Raw genomic sequence first — 15,184 nt, 5'->3', positions numbered from 1 at the left:
TAATTCTCATAATGGTATCAAATAGTCTATTTGCCTTAAATTCTATTGCATTATCTTTTGGCAAAAGAAATATATATTATGTCTCAAATCTGAATTTTTATGGTTATATTCTTGCTATTACATTATTTGAGGTAAACTCTTGTGATATATTTTTGAATGATCTACTTTAATATCAGAAAAAAAAAAATCTTCAAGACTATATTGTTCAAAAATTTTATCTTCAAAGTCCAAGTACTTTTAATTGAAATTGAGAAGTATTTTTGTATTTATATTTTTAAGAAAAAGGGAGAAGTCTTGGCCCTAATTTATAAGTTAAACTCTAGTTAAATTTGAAAGGAGGAGAACTTAAATAAAATTTTGAAAATTAGATTTTTTTGGATGATTTTGATGATTGATGTTGATTTTCAAAAAATTTTGAAAGTTAAATTTTGAAAATTTAACTTGATCCTTCCCTTGTGCTTTTTGATGCGATCAAAAAGAGAAAGAATTAGGTTGAGTATATGCTTGAATGATCACATGCTTAAAATGCTTGAGTTGACTAAAATGCTTAAAATGCTTAAAGAGAAAGAATTAGGTTGATTCATTTCTTCTTCATTTTGCACTTCTTTGTTTCTTCTATAATATGCAAGGGTATCCATTAGAGATTCAGGATCCTCTCTAGTTCCGGATAGAACTTTTCACTGAAAATTGAGGGCCTCACAGGCTTCAAGACCAGTAGTGGCAATATCCTGCAACCAAGATGAATATATCTTTAACTACAATGTCCCTCTTTAAACTTAAAGGTCTTTAATTCGTTTTTATCACTAGATAAGAGTTAGAAATCCTACCTTTTTGGCTTGCTAATTTCTATAATTTTCTTAATTGAAATTTGAAAATGACTAATATCATCCATCAAAGAGATTTTATTTTGTGAGAACTTTCAAAATATATTCATCTTTATCCACATTTTTCCAAAACATCTAACACACAACAATTCCCCCTACAAATGGTATGATAGATCTTGGTCGGCATTGAGATGAGCCCCCTGTACTTCTTAGCTTGTCATATGCTAGGTCCTCCACCTGGAAAAGGGCAAGGAATAGGCTGAGGGTATTGTGCTCCTGGAAAGCTAGGTCCTGAAATCATGTGCCATATTGAATCTTTTCTAAATATATCTTTTAACAATCTTATATACTTTAATTTTATTTTCTACTTAATTTTGCTAGTTAATCTTTGAAGAATAACTCATGGAACAAGTTAGAACCTCATCGTTTCATACGTCACCAACCATCAACATCATCCAACCACAATTTAGTCAAGGAAAAAGCTTCACAGTACTACTCCAAAATACAATAATTTTTTGCATGCAGCACCACCTATTATATATCAATTGCATATAGAGAGTTGGAGACTCGTCAAGAACAATCTTATTTCAATTTTTTTAAAAAAGTATTACCATTTAGTCAAGTTTCTTTCCATGCCTCAATCTAACTTATTGGAGCTTTGCTGTTTCTCCACACCACCATGTACGAAAAGATTTACCACACTCAAAAGCTTCTTAATATGACTTCCAGTGAGAGAAGTAATCTATCAAAGCTTGACCTAACATACATTTGATCATGCTTGGCCTGGTCTGACTCAGTTCAAGCTTAATCAGGCTTATATTCTAGTTTCTAATGTTTGCCATGAGCAAGGTAAACACCAACATCCCAACTATATTTCTTGGAATTCAGAACAATGAAGCCAAACATTCATAGCAATTAAAACATTCATAATAACATTCATAACAATTAGAAAATTCATAATAACATTATAGTAAGTAGAGATTCATCCAGTATATTGATTTAATAGTCTCCAAATATATCAGCTGATAAGATAAGGGCCAGCATGAATAATAAGGAGGTTTCCAACAATCAGCACTCAAATGACACATAAAGTAATATTTACATAAATATTAGTCTAAACTAGATTTTTTTTCTTTTTTTTTTTTGTACTTTCAAAGGTAAAACTCTTCTTTGTAAGAACAAAAAGAAGATTCTCAAACACAAAAGCATCCAAAAGATTGGCCTTAATTATTTGGTGAGAAAAACAACAAGTAATTAGCAAAAGTGTAAGAAGTTTTGTTTCTTAAATAAAAGTTTATTAGATGTGAAAATAAAACCTTATACATTTTAAGGTTCCAAACATAAGACAATATCTCAAAAACCTGAAACTGTAGAAAAGAAAAAAAGGTTTGAACGGTGGATATGATGGGGGGTCAGAACCTGTAGGATTTCATGACTACATCACTTGCAATCATCAATGGATTGACAGACCTTGAATTTTCTCGTCACCTCGGACCCCCAAGATCAAATTCTTGAAGGAAAAATTCAACCTTTATTGTTGGATTCGATTTAAAAAACTAAGATATAAATTAAAGGACCATCACGGGAAAAAAATACAAAACCAAAAAGACGACAAATAAAAAAAAATTACCGTTAGCAGATTATATTAGTATGTTAAAAGAACGAAATCGCTCAGAACTTCTTAGAGGGTTGTGTTTCCATCATCAATGGATATAATCCATCTCCGTAACACAAATTAAGAACTCTTCATCGCTTGAAGAACAGAGAGACACAGAGAGAGAGAGAGATTTCGTAGATGTGACGGTGACTAGGGAGGGGTGGGGATGTAGGGTTACAAAGAGAGAGTAGGAGGAGGGCGAAACCCTAATTCCTAAGTGTTATTTAATCTTGATCGTCAAATTTTTGATACGGTGGTCTGAGAGAGAACAAAATTGGCCGGTCTATTCCTACCAAAAATAGGGTCGGGCTTGTGTTACAAGAGATGTTGATTGACTCAATGATCAATTGTTAAACGAATGAAATGGGCCGGTCTATGTCCTACCAAAAAATTAGGGACAGGATTGGGCTACAAAGAGTTTTAGTTGACAGGTAATTCTTTGTGCACTGCATATGGTGCAGTAAAAATATACCATCCTATCTTATTGGTAGAGCTGTCAAGACGAGTCGACCTACTCTGACATGTTCTGATCTGCCCCGACCCACCTTTAAATTGAGCGCGGCCGAGCTAACCCATTTAACGGATGGGTTGAAAAAACTCCAATCCACTCGACCTGTTATGGGCTACTGGTTAAACGGGCCAACCTGCCAAAATCTCCCCCTCAAAAAAAAAAAAATAAAAAAACTGTTAACCCTTGTCTCTCCTCTCCACATCCTCGAGGATTGGTAATTTTTACTAAACAATATAGATGGATAACTAGACAAGAGTCAAGACATTAAGTTTTACTAAACAAAATCAGTGGGCCTGCATGCACCGACCCGCCAACCCAAACGAGGGGGTCATTTGACCCGCTTTTAAATGGATTGCTAAAATATGAACCCAACGCGCCCTATTTACATGGCGGGGCGGGCCAACCTAAATTGATAGCTCTACTTATTGGGCCACATAGTCACCCTTTTTAACATGCATTTAATGTCTGTAGTTTTGCTTGAAAATATTCCTTCTTTTTTGAAAAAATTATAACATCTTGTGATCATATTATAAACATTTATATTCTATTTATTAATATATGTCATCCTTTATTTGTAATCATACTACCGATTCTAGACTTCTAAGGATGAAGAGGCCAGCCGTTGGACCTTCGAAGAGGTTGCCATATGTAGGCTCTGAGATGGACTATACCACCTCAGGTAGGCCACCATTAAGTTCTTAATTTTGAGTCACCATCAGACTGAAAGTCTTTTATGGATCATTGGATGCGATGGACGTATGGAAAGTCCTCTGTGACCAGTGGAGTAGTGAAAAGTACTCTGGTAGATGGCAGAAGGCCCAACAGAACGACTGTGCAGCAGAATCCGATCACACACACCGATAGCTCCGTTCGCATACATATTAAAGCAGATAAATTGATAAAAATTCTAAACTTATATTAATCTTATATTTAGTTGATCATATGTTAGTTTTTATTAACTTGATTTTTTATTTATTGTAGACACGGTAGTTGGATCATGTATCACGACAGCTACAGTTGTATGAGGCCACACACTAGTTTAGGAGTATTAGTAATTACTTAGATTCTAGATCCAGATGAACCACGATAAAATAAAATATTATTTATTAAATTTTTATATATACTGATATGTATAACAGTACTAATTAATTTTTAAACTGTGTAGATAGATTACATGGAGTACGTTGTAGCATGGCACAGTGAGGACCCATCCTCTCACCTCCTTCTTGATCTTGAGACTCAGGACCATCAAGGGGTTTAGTAGGAGCCGGATCATAGGATTCGGGCATAACTTTGACCCTCCAGCTGCTCGCTGGTCTTCGACGTCCTCTTCTCAAGCCTTGATGACCCAGACATGGGGTGATGCACATGTTGAGGAGGTCGTGCAGAGGTTGTTTTACCAGCGACCTCAGAATTTCTGGAACGCCATCCACACATGGTGGTTAAGATTCTCTAGAACCTACAATTGTATGATCAGCTGAGCTCATTATCACAATCATCATAGCAGATAAGTCAAGCAATATTAATAATTTTTTTACTTGTTTTATATTTTTATTTTTAGAAGCTTCACATAGTTAGGTTTGAGTTGAAGGAAGGAGATCTAAGGGTCAAAAATCAATTTTCTTATCCAATGAATGGGATGGAGGTGTAGATATATCTGTATCATCGAATGAGATGTGTGGCAACAATCTGTTTGAAAATCGAAGGAATATATCAAAATATATCCCTCCGTACTAGTTTAGGCTTGAGGTGGGAAGAAGAGATATCAGGAGGTCAAAATTCAATCTAACTATTCGATGAATAAGCTGGAGGTATCTATAGCTTCGTATCATCGAATGGAACATGTAGGAATAATCTGTTCGAGAATTAGAGTATATCAAAATATATCTATTCGTGCCAATTTAGGCTTCAAACATGAGGGAGGGAGTATCCAGAGGGTCAAAATTCAATTTAACCATCTAATGAAGTACTAGATAGGAATGTCTATAGCTTCGTATCGTTGAATGGAATATGTAGTATTGGGATAAACCAACCGACCCCGACTTTGGTCTCTATGACTCTGACTCGATAATAACTGACCGACCGAACATATGACCCTGACTGATCGACTCCAATCCGAATATAGCCGACTGACCGAATGCACAACTTTGATGGAGTATCGATCGAACTGACGACTTCGACTCTTCATCAATCGATTGAACAAATATCACCGACTTATGATCGGTGACCGACAATACAGCAAAATCATCAACTGACGGTCGTGCCTACTACCGACATACAATCGGCTAATCTACTCAATATGCCATAACCATCACGAACAGTTATCGACCGTATATCATGACATCATAATTAAAAAATTAATGACCCACTACATGATTATGGCTCGATAATTTAGCACCATAAAATATGGAACCACGTCTGACGGTTACAAAATCTTCATCTATAAAAGGGGTAAGAAAAACAGGACTGGTAAGCCACTTTTGGCCAGAACTCTGCTACTCTGAATTTTGATATCTACTGTTCACCAACTTCTCTCTCTAACTTAGGCATCGAAGGATCCCCACTAGACACAAATTCGATCAGTGTGGACATTATCTTGCAAGTATTCATTCTCGACGACAGGCGACAGGGAGTTGTCCCAACAGATTGGTGCACCAGGTAAGTGAAAAAGAGACAATATTCACCATGGAGAAAATCAGAACCCAACATTCGACTGCAATCGGATCGGCGAGACACTCTTCCCATCGGAAAGAGGTTCCTCCCCCTCCTCCAGTAGCAGAGCCTTGTTCCTCATATCTTGTGGTCACCACGGATGTCCAGATCACTGCACTCATACAGCACATGACTGTTCTTATGGAGGCGGTCAGAAGCCTCCAGCAGCAGCAGACTCAACCACCACATCCGTCGGTGGAGCAACCGGTGGCGCATTCAGAGCCATCCAGGCACAGTCGCCGCCATCTGCGGCGATCTCCGTCTCCTCCACCAGAGCGGCCATCTCGGCTCTCTCATCGAGACGAGCAGTGGCACTCGCGGTGTCCTTGATGCACCACCCCCCATTCATAATGCCCCTCTCCTACCCAATTGGATCAGGCCACAAAAGGAAAACGACCGCGAACACCATCTACCTCTCCCTTTAATTCATCGGGAGGTTCAACCCTGGAGTCTCCCACCACCGACGGCTCGACGACTATGAATGTAAGTTTGAGAAAATCGACCGTCGACTCATCCAGCTTCAGATGGATGGTCAGAAGTCTTCGAATGACTTCAACTTTCATACTGCCCAACCTCTCTCCAACTTATCTTGGATGAATTGATCCCGAGTCGATTCAAGATACCGTACATGGAGCCCTACGATGGTTCCACCGACCCAGTTGACCACCTTGAGAGCTACAAGGCTCTCATGATGATCTCGGGGGCAACTGATGCCCTCCTATGCATCGGCTTCCCGATCACACTTTGAAAAGCTGCTCGGGCCTGGTACTCCGGGCTTTAGTCAGGAAGCATCCACTCCTTTGGGCAGCTGGAGCATTCTTTCGTGGCCCACTTCAGTACTAGTCAGAGGCTGCCAATAAAAAACTGAAATAGTCTCTTCTCTATCAAACAAGGAGAGATCGAAATACTTTGAGATTTCATGGCCCGATTTAATGCGGCTACACTTGAGGTCAGGGACCTCAATGAAGACATGGCCATATCGGTCATGAAAAGAGCTTTGAGGGGCTCGATTCACGTATTCACTAGACAAGACTCTTCCTCTGACATATGCCAAACTTCTGGAGCGTGTATAAAAAATATGCATGCAGATGAAGGAGCTTCTGACCGACACCAGACAGAAGGTAAAAGTCAGAAGAAGAAGAAATAGAAGAAAAAAAAAGCTCCGACTGAATTAAGTCGTCCACCTATCGATGAACGAGCTTTGCCTCAACAACGGAGTTCGAGGTCGAATTACGACAGGTATGACTCCTACATTCCTCTCTCTGCTTCCCGTGAGTAGATCCTCATGGAGATCAAAGGGGCGGAATATCTACGGCACCCTCCATCGATGAAAATGAGGAACCACGATCGAAAAAAATATTGCCGATTTCACCATGACCACGGCCACAATACCGAATAATGCATCTAGCTCAAGGATGAAATAGAGGCCCTGATACGATGAGGCTATCTCAAAAAATATCAGAGGGATCCATCGACTCAACCTCCAGCCGACTGAGGAAGCTGTAAATATTCAACCGACTGTGGGAGTCATCAATATGATCTTCGGACGACTGAACTGAGGGATAACTCCCGAAGAAGAGTTGGCGAAATGACAACAACTCAATGTAATAACTTCTTCAAAAAAAGATATTCGAGAAATTCAAACTCCTCAAGATGATGCTGTTGTTGTTTCGACAATTAGCTAATAAAAGCATGACGAATATTTTATTCTACTCGACTTCCTTCAGAATACAACTACTTAGAGAATCAACTGCTTTAGTGTCGACTATATTTTGGTCCTCTTGTAAAAACTGACATTCCGACTGTGATTTTAAAGCGACATAGAATATACTTCAGCTTTCATTGTAAAAGCTAGAAAATCGACCATCTTGACACCGAATATACTTCGGCTTTCACTGTAAAAGTCAGAAGATCGACCATCTCGACATCGAATATACTTCGGCTTTCATTGTAAAAGTTAGAGGATCGACTATCTCGACACCAACTATATTTTGGTTCCCTTACAGAACCGACTTATCGACTTCAACTGGAGGCCAGCACCGGCGATGCAGATTTTCTCCACAAAAGTCGTGCTACCCTCATAGTCGGCTCTCTATTGAAGCAGCTGGCTAATTTGCCGACTTAGTATCAACTAAGAAAGGCAAAATGCTAAGATGACCAAGGTCGGATTGCAATCATATCGACATGGCCACAGCCAGTCGAGGGATATTCAGCTTGCCACCATTTATAAGACAACACGACGTATAAATTTCAACTTTTGGGTGACAGATATTCGACTTGCCATCGTTATCCTAACTAAATACGTTAGACATTACATGACTAGCAGATTCCACAAAGTCTGTGAAATAGTCGGATCTACGATCTACACTCAGAGATTGTTCTACAAGCAGACACTACAATTCAATGACATAGAAAAGTATTTCAAAAAAAAAGTACTTTCATTATCAAAAAGAAGGATTACAAAATTAGACCGAAGTCGATTACACATCTTTCTTTACAAAAGAAAAATCAGAAGCACCGACTAATCTTCATCGCCACCTTTGTACCATTGAAAAATCGACAGGCCCATCTTGGATCAGCTTCTTCGACAACCTCCACCTTCCAGCTCGGGGATGTAACGACTCGAGTTGAACTGTGAAGATGATTGATCGATCACATTGCTCGGCCAACCACATCAACAACTTGACCCACTCATACAAAACAGAGAGGGTCTCATCCAGTCGACGACCGTACCCTCCTCATAGAAGAGCTAGAGGAGGGCTTCAGATTTTCATCCACATCGAAGATGACCTTGATCATGCAGCTGAGATGGGATGCGAGATATACGGTAATGGGTTGTTGACCCCACCATCGACATTAGGAGTGAAAAACTAACGATGGTTCGAAGCACAATGCCACTTTCGAAATCGACCAACAGTCAGACCCGAGAATGAGAGAACTTTCGGGCTCGACAGGGAGTCGTTGGCCAAAATTTCCGACCAACCACCCCTGCAGGAATCTCGCTCATCAGAAGAACTGTCAAAGATTCAAGGAAACTTAAAAAAGAAAATGATAAAGAATATTTTCGCACGAGAGTAGCTCTCTGACAGAGCTTCTATGCTAGAAGAGACAACAGCAAGGAAATATCTGGCTGACGGTGGTCCTTTATATAGAGGAACGCCCAATGGCTTGGATGCAAGCGGTCAGATTGAGACAACGTCGGATGATGACACGTGGTAGCATCTAGACCCATCATCGATCCGACGGTTCAACACACCTGCACCAGATTGAACCACGTCACTTCCATCTGCGTGCACAACTCTGACCCAATGATACCTCGATGCGTGGCGAAAATCTACATGCCAGAATCAAATCACACGATGTCGGTTCGCCTTCTCGATATAACATCTGGCACCGGCTCACCTTCCACAAATGATGCATGACACCAGATCTTCCTGCTGATACGACAGCTCAAAGATGACAAAATGGTTGATCGATCGTACTCCAGAATGTGGTGACAGAGTCAGGATTCGACATGATAGACAACAACTTCTTTAATCCAAAATAATTGACCACGTGGTGGTATATGCGGCAATGCACCATTGGGCTCAGGAGTGGGGGGGCAACTATTAGGATAAACCGACCGACCCTACTTTGATCTCCATGACTTTGACTCAACAATAGCCGATCGATTGAACGTATGACTCCGACTGATCGACTCTGATTCAAATATAGTCAACTGACCGAATGCACAACTTCGATGGAGCATCGATCGAACTGACCACTCCGACTCTTCATCAACTGATTGAACAAATATCACTGACTTATAGTTGGTGACCGATAATACAGCAGAATCATCAACTAATGGCTGTGCCTACTACCGACATACAGTCGGCTAATCTGCTTAATATGTCATACCCATAACGAACGGTTACCAGCCGCACATCACGACATCATAATTGGAAAATTAATGACCTACTATGTGATTATGGCCCGATGATTTAGCATCATAAAATACAGGACCACATCCGACGGTTACAAGAACCTCGTCTATAAAAGGGGGTAAGGAAAATAGGACTGGTAAGCCACTTCTGGCCAGAATTTTGCTACTCTGAATTTTGATATCTACTGTTCACCAACTTCTCTCTCTAACTTAGGCATCGAAGGGTCTCCATCGATACAAATCCGGTCAGTGCAGACTTGTCTTGTAGGTGTTCGTTCCCGACGACAGGCGATGGAGAGTTGGCCGCAACATGTAGGAATAATCTGTTCAAGAATCAGAGTATTACATTAAAATATACCCTCATAAAGGTTTAAGCTTGAAGCATATTAATTGTAATAATTTTATAATTTTAATTAATTTAGTTATAAATTATTAACAATATTTTATTTTTTTCATTTTAGGATGTTGGGACATCCGGCTCTTATCCATCTACTGCTGCAGAGATAGAGCCGTCAAGATGGGTCGGCCTATCCCGTCCGCCCCGACTCACCACACCCACCTCTAAATGGGGGGGTGGGCTGGTCCATTTAATTGGTGGGTTTGGAAAATTCAACCCAACCGATCTGCCATGGGCTGCAGGTTAAACAGGCCAACCACAAAATTTCAAAAAAAAAATAAAACAGCAATACAAATAGAGAAAATGTAGTACCAAAAAAAGAGAAGAAATGTAGTATTAAAACAACAAAATAAATAGAGGATGACAAGTATCCACATGTTGTTTTTATGGATAAAGAAAATATAGTGATCAAGCATAATGAAGTACTGGTAGATTGTGAAGCACAAAATATGATTTGGAAGGTATTTGAATAGTTTTAAGATTGATATATAGCAAAAAATCAATAAAACAGTAATATAAACAGAGAAAATATAGTACTAAAACAATAAATGGTACTAAAAAAAAGAAATGGGTCAGCTTGCCCCAACCCATCCTAAACCCACCGCAACCTGCAACCCAAATGGGATGGGTTATTTAACCCACTTTTAAACAGGTTGCTAAACATGAACTCAACTTGTCCCATTTACATGACGGGTGGGCCAACCTGATGGGTCCAATTCAAATTGATAGCTCTATGCAGAGGACATACAGGAGGAAGAGGAGGAGGACGATCTTCATTGATTTTTTTATTTAAAATTTAAGCAGTGTTATTTATACAATTTAATTTTGATGTAACATATAATATTAGTTTTTTATTTATGATGATGATAATTATTAGTTGGTATAATATCTGTAAATATATGTTGCTTGTTAATTTAATTATAAGATTTTATAAATATATTATTTATTAATTAAATATAACTAATTTTAATAAATATAATTACTAAAAATATTTTTTAAAAAATATAATTATTAGCGATGGCTTTAGTGATGGAAATTTCATCGCTAAAGATATTAGCAATAGCTTATTAGCGATGAAATATCATCGCTATTATTATTTTTAAATTTCTTAATTTCAAATCTGAAAAATATTATAAGCGACGGAATATCATCGCTAATATCATTATTAGCGATGGCTCCTCTGCCATCGCTAATGCTACTTTTTATCGAGCTCTTTTTTGATGATTTTTTAGCGATGGTGCCATGTCGGCATTAGTGACAGCAATTCAGTTATTAGCAATGGCAGATGGTCATCGCTAATAATGAATTTTCTTATAGTATTATATGCATGGGAGGGCCAGAGATAGGGGTCGACTGAGAGTATTCTAAGGTAGATGTCAAGCATATGTTGATAGGTCGAGCACACCAGCACCTCCCTCTCCACTGGTCGATATTATGCCTGAGCCATTACGATAACAGCTAGAGATGATGCACATTTATGAGAGGTGAATACGGAGGAAGTCCCAGTATCTTGATATATATATACATACATACATACATACATACATATAATACATATATATATACATACATACATATATATATATTATATATATATATATATATATACCTCTCGATAGTTATAATACTTGTATATATATTTTTTTGCTAACAAACTTTGTAATACTTGTACATATTTTGAAATTAATGTTACATTTTTTTTAATTTGAATGCACATATTAGAATTTTGTTGGTTGCATAAAAAATTAATTATTGAGCTTGATATATTGTCCCAAGAATTAATTTTGATGGTCACAAACCATTCGAGGAAACTACTAATAAATTTCTTATCCTTGAAAAATACTTTGTTGTTTCAGATAGTTCAAAAATATTGAGTTTGAAAAGCTCCTTCAAGAGTGCTAAAGTTGAAGATTTTTCAAGTTGGAGATATTTTTGAAGCTTTTTGAAAGTGTCAAATTCATTCAAATCCATTTAAGAGTGTTTGATACTATTTTGGTCAATTTCAGACTTTAAATATATGAAAAACTGGGTTGAAACAAAATGAGACGACCCAAATAGATCATCCCTTGTATTGGGAGCTGGCACGTACTGTTTTGGCTTGTGGCACGCAGTGGAATGACCATGGGTCGACCCCTAAAATGCTAGGACCAAAACAAAGAGCATGATTTTCTGTCTGCCCAAATGAGGCGACTCATGGTCTATTCATTCCCAGTGAGGCATCCCATGGGTTGACCCATATAGGGCAGACATGCATAATGGCTAATTTTGAGCCCATTTTTGGTATATTTAATGTGCATTAACCATACTTCAACGCTCTTAACCGACTCTAAAACACTCTCAAGACTAAACAAAGACTATAAATACTCTCTAGAGGTGAGAAATCAAAGCAACCAAGAAGTATTCAATTTCAAATCTGTGAAAGAGAAAGAAAATCCTAAAAGAGATAAAAAGCATTCAATCAGCTCACCAACTACTCTCCAGCTGCATTCAAGTATCCAAATCATCAAGGATGTCCAATAAAGGCTTCTACTCCTTGAGTATTATGCTTTTATTATTTTATTGTGCTCATTTAAAGAGTTTTGTATGATGAAATTTTATATTCTTTTCTTTGCTATTGTACATTGAGTTTGAGTTTTGGGGTTTCAAAGCTCGGATAGATTGATCCAACCTATAATCGAAGGGTTTGTCGGTTTGTTTGTATCCAAAAAATAAGTATTCTTGCTTGGACAGTAAGGATCGGTGTAATCTGACGTATTAAATTGAAAATTTTTTTAGTGGATTGAATTTTTAAGTTAGAACTTGGGAAGTAGATGTAGGTGCAAAGTTAGTATCGAACCACTATAAATCTTTGTGTTGCTGTGCTTGCATATTTTTTTTCCTTATTGTTCTATATTTGTGCATTTGTTATTTGTATTTGATCTTTTGTCTTAATTAATTAACTCACCTCACTCATCAAGTTGAGCACATTCTTTATGAGCACTAAACACTAAAAATTTTAAAAGACCCAATTTACCTCTCCTCTTGGGCTCCACATCTGAGCAACAAATGTATTAGAGCCTGATGCTCTAGTCCTTACTTGATTTAACCATCGAGAGCTAAAGATCTATGGCAGCCCAATTTGGTACATCTCTAATCGAGGGGCAATCTACCAACTGACCTTCACTTTTCAATGGGTCAAACTATATCTATTAAAAAGCTTGAATAAAAATATTTATCCAAGTACTTGACTATGATATATGAAGTATCATAGTGAATGGATCTCACACATCCACTAAGTTAATTGATGGTTTGTCTCTCCTAAGTCAAAAGGTGAATGGGATGAGTTTGATAAGAAAATGACCAGCTCAATGCTAAAGCCATGAATGTCTTGTATTGTGCTTTAGATGCAAATAAATTTAACTATATTTTCACTTGTAATTCAGCTAAAAAATTTAAGATAGATTAGAAGTTACACATGAAGACACAAACCAAGTAAAAGAGTCAAAAATTAACATGCTTGTGCATAATTATGAATTATTTAAAATAAACCTGATGAGTCTATAATATAAATATTTACTCATTTCACTGATATCATAAATGATCTAAAAAGTCTTGAAAAGTGTTATTCTAATAGTGACCTTATAAGAAAAATTTTTAGGTCTCTACTAAGATCATGAGAAGCAAAGATCACGACGATTCAAGAAGCCAAGGACTTAAACATCCTACCTTTGAAGGAGTTGCTTGGATCTCTCATGACTTATGAGCTGACTATGAAATAATATTCTGAAGAAGAGATCAGAAGAAAGAAGATATTTACCGTCAAATTAATGGCTCAAGAAGAAGAAGATTTAGAAAAATTAAAAAATAGTGAAGATGATGAGGATTTAGCATTGACCATAAGAAAATTCAGACGATTTAAAAAAGGAAAACAAAAGATCAAGAGAAGACCACTAGTTAAGGAGGAGCCGAGTAAAGAAAAAAAAAAAGAACAATTTATCATTTGTTATGAATGTAAGAAGCTAAGCCACTTTAGATCGGACTGTCCCCAGCTTAAGAAGGATCAGAAAAGTTGAAGAAAAAAGACAATGATGGCTACGTGAAGCGACAGTGATGACTCACCTCAGATGAAGAATCTCATGAAGAAGCCAATTTGTGTCTTATGATACATGAAAATGAGATAATCATTCAAACTCAAAATATTTTTTTTTTCTGATAAACTGCAAGAAGCATTTCATGAGCTTTTGGATGATTTAAAGAAATTAGGACTAAAAAATAATTAAAAATTTGAAATTAAAAACAAACTCTATCTAAAGAAAAGAAAAGATCTCCAATAAAAATAAAGAATTAGAAATAAAATATAAACTCTATCAAAGGAAAAGAAGTAATTTCAAATATAAACAAGACTCTTGTAAAGAAAAATCAGAACTTAAAGGAAGAAGTAACCAAATTGTAATCAATAGTTGATAGATTTACCCTAAGCTCAAATAAACTTTAAATGATTATTGATAATCAAAGTGCAGTGTATGATAAAGTCGGACTTGATTATAATACTCATAAAAAATAAAAATTTTTAAAAAATTTCTTTATAAATTCATCCATGAATAAATTATTAAGTTTTACATGTTTTAAATATGGCAAGATAGGACATAAAGCTTATGCGTGCTTGTCAAACAAATTTGTTAGTATAAATATTAAGAAATATGGGTTTCAAAAAAAATCATTGTGACTAACTCCAAAGGACCAAGTTAGCTTGGGTACCTCAAGTTAAAACTTGATTTTATGTATGTAGGTGTGTCTTACATCCCAAGTAAAGAAGCGAAAGTGGTATTTTGATAGCAGATGCTCAAGACACGTGATCGGTGATGAGTCTCAATTCATCACTTTGGAAGCTAAGAATGAAGGAATGGTCATCTTTGGAGATAATGGTAAAGGAAAGATCATCGGCATAGGTAATATTGGTATCACTTCCTCCACTTGTATTAAAAATATTTTACTTGTAGATGGTCTTAAGTATAAACTATTAAGCATTAGTTAATTATGTGATAAAAGTTATAAAGTAGTTTTTAAATCATTCATGTATATAACTAGGCCTTTTGATGATAGCACTAGGTTCATTGGACATAAGCATGACAATGTTTACATGGTAGATTTGGATAATCTTTTCAGGCAGAACATGCAATAT

General features: G+C 37.0%; 2 non-coding genes across 2 annotated transcripts; both read right to left on the bottom strand.

The window, feature by feature from the left end:
- Nucleotides 1-2,232: 2,232 nt before the first annotated feature.
- Nucleotides 2,233-2,315, bottom strand: LOC140853547 (small nucleolar RNA snoR14). Its single transcript, XR_012136617.1, has one exon. It is a non-coding gene; the product is annotated as a small nucleolar RNA snoR14 (small nucleolar RNA).
- Nucleotides 2,316-2,491: 176 nt separating this feature from the next.
- LOC114914715 (small nucleolar RNA U61) lies at nt 2,492-2,579 on the bottom strand. The gene has a single exon (XR_003802328.2). It is a non-coding gene; the product is annotated as a small nucleolar RNA U61 (small nucleolar RNA).
- Between the last annotated feature and the right edge of the window lie 12,605 nt (nt 2,580-15,184).

The sequence above is a fragment of the Elaeis guineensis genome, chromosome 13, assembly GCF_000442705.2.
Source record: "Elaeis guineensis isolate ETL-2024a chromosome 13, EG11, whole genome shotgun sequence".
NCBI lineage: Eukaryota > Viridiplantae > Streptophyta > Magnoliopsida > Arecales > Arecaceae > Elaeis > Elaeis guineensis.
This window is presented reverse-complemented; position numbering and strand designations above follow the sequence as displayed.